Genomic DNA, 2579 nt, shown 5'->3' on the forward strand with positions numbered 1-2579 from the left:
TTTTTGGAATTTAATAAATAATGCCAAGCTGCTACAATTATTAGGCAGTTTACTGAGTATGAGGAGCAAGCCATTATGTAGTATCAAGTTTACATCATCATAGGACTACAACATGCACATCAACTTAATGTAGCTCAAGTAACAGAAACACAAGAGCACAGTTATGAATGGAGACTTGTTTTTGATAAATTCATGTTCACACTAACAGTGCATTTGGAAATCATATTTGGCAGGTACCTACAGCAGTTCTTCAATTGGTATCAGAATATTACACACATGCACAAGTGATACAGTACAGAATGAAGCAGAAGAGGCAGCTGGACAGAAGACAAAGGGGAAATCAGGGATGGAATGATGCCACCAGGAAATCAGGAATGGGAAGGGGCAGTTGTCAGCTTTCCACAGTTAGTCTCTGCTCTGAGAAAGCCCTGTTGAGCAACATGTTTGCTCTCATGGCTATGAAGTTTTGGTACAATATTTAGAAAGGCCAAATCCTGTACTTCCTTGTGTAGAGCTTCATATCCCATAAGAGCACAGATCAGGACCATGGAATTATATTTGATTTCAGGAGCACTTCTCTCTGCTAGAAATTTATGTTAAATCTGAACAAGTTTAGCATTTTCTAAATCTTTCTTGGCTGCGCCCAAATTTAAAGGTATTAGTGCCAAAGCAACAGGGTTTTACTCTGCATTATTACAGGTTCACTAGTTGCTATGGTACCTAGATGTTTGATGTCACCATTCTATACAATCATTTTAATTACATCTTTTTATTTACTGTGTTGTATGAGGGAAGAGAGTAAAGTGTTTGACCCCCCCATTACATCAGCCTGATTTTGCCTTCACACCATTCCACCAGATGCTCCACTAATTTAATATTCTTTCCTAGTTTTTCACAGCTTCTGCTTGTGCATCTATTAACATTCTTAAAGTTCCCAGAAGTTTAAATGGAACTGGAGGCATTTCAAATTTAAGGAATTTCAAAACTGTCTTTGTGACCCCTGCTGTTAACATCTTTGCTTTATTTACAACTAGAATGTCCAGGTTTCTGGAGGTACTTAATGTTGTGTGCTATATAGTGACATTTCCATCTTCTACATGTCCTTCCAGTAGATCCATAAGTTTTTCTACAATTCCATTGTCCAGCATATGAATACAGTTACCATCATTTCTGGCAAAATTTGCAATTGCCAGTGATCCAGATATCTGTAACTGGTGGTTATTTGATGGAATCCATAAAACACCCTTTGAAACACATTGTCTTTTTCTCCTTCAAATAATTTCTGCATGGATTATCTCTAAGAAGTAGTAAAGCCATTAGATCCGAAGCAGTTTTGAGCTCAGCAATATCATCCTGTTTGTCACTATCTACCTTCTGCTGAAAAATCTCAAGTAGACATTCTACCAGGCCTGCTTCAACCAGCTCTTCTTTAATATCATTTTCTGCCAATGGTACAAGAACTTCCAAAATAATTTCCTTATGTTCTATTTGTTTCTTGAAGAGGTTTACCAGCTTTTCAGCAATGTTTGTGCTGACGAGTTGTTCTTTACTTGACTCGAGTTCTGCTAAATTGCCAAATGCAACAAGACATATTTCTGTAAGGGCCATATTTTGGCAATGGATGCCCAGTAATCTCATTAAGGTATGAATAACACCCATTTTGAAAAGCTGAGCTTTAAGGTAATAATTCTCATTGCTATAGTCCATCAGCATGCCACAGAAGACAGTCAAGAGCTTCTCATTGGCAAGATATGTTATACTGCACAGGGACGTTAAATGGTCAGTTACAATTTATGCACCACCTGTTTGGTCAACTGCATTTCTGCCCTCATGGATATCATAAAATATTTCCTAGAGCTCTGCCCACTTGAAGCAGCACTTCCTGGTCTTCGCTATTTTTTATAGCAGCTGCACCAGTGGTGAAATCTATACGGCATCAACACATGAAATTCGCATATATTCATTTTTGGCTACTGCTGCTATGATGCTAGCTACTTTGATTGTGGACTCAACAGACTTGCAAAGAGTTAAAGCATTCCACTTCCATGGATTTTTTCACTTGTTTCCTTATTATTTTGAGCTAGGACTTGAAGCAGACAATCCAAGCATCCATCCAAACTAATCTCAGTTCTGTTAACAGCTGTAGTCTTCAGGTTCTTTAAGGTGTCACTAAAATTATCTGTCATGTTCCTCCCAGAGAGTGAGGAGCCAGCAGGGTGAGGCAAAGGTCTTTGGTGAGGGCAGTGTGGCACCATGTCCTCCCTCTACCTCTTTCTCTCCTGCAGCCAGGGAGGGTCCCATGGGAAGCAGCCACTGGGGGAGGAGCAGTAACTGCTGCTGCAGATGGTACAGATGTGCCAAGACCTCCCATGTGGGAAGGAGGCACCCAATCACCTGAGACATTTAAAAAGACATAAAAAAAGAGAATTCCTAAAATCTCAGGGCTTTTAGCTCATGAGGACATATGGGTAGAGTGTTACTTACCTCTGATAATTTCAGGGGGGCTTCCTCTCTTCAGACAAACTCATAAAATGCTGAATATAAGGGTCATAATAGAGGCCAAGGCTTACTGCAAACTT

General features: G+C 39.6%; 1 pseudogene; it reads right to left on the bottom strand.

The window, feature by feature from the left end:
* Positions 1–391: 391 nt before the first annotated feature.
* LOC101415849 (rap1 GTPase-GDP dissociation stimulator 1-like) lies at positions 392–2186 on the bottom strand (annotated as a pseudogene).
* Positions 2187–2579: the final 393 nt, after the last annotated feature.

This window comes from Dasypus novemcinctus, chromosome 23 (genome assembly GCF_030445035.2).
Source record: "Dasypus novemcinctus isolate mDasNov1 chromosome 23, mDasNov1.1.hap2, whole genome shotgun sequence".
Classification (NCBI taxonomy): Eukaryota; Metazoa; Chordata; class Mammalia; order Cingulata; family Dasypodidae; genus Dasypus; species Dasypus novemcinctus.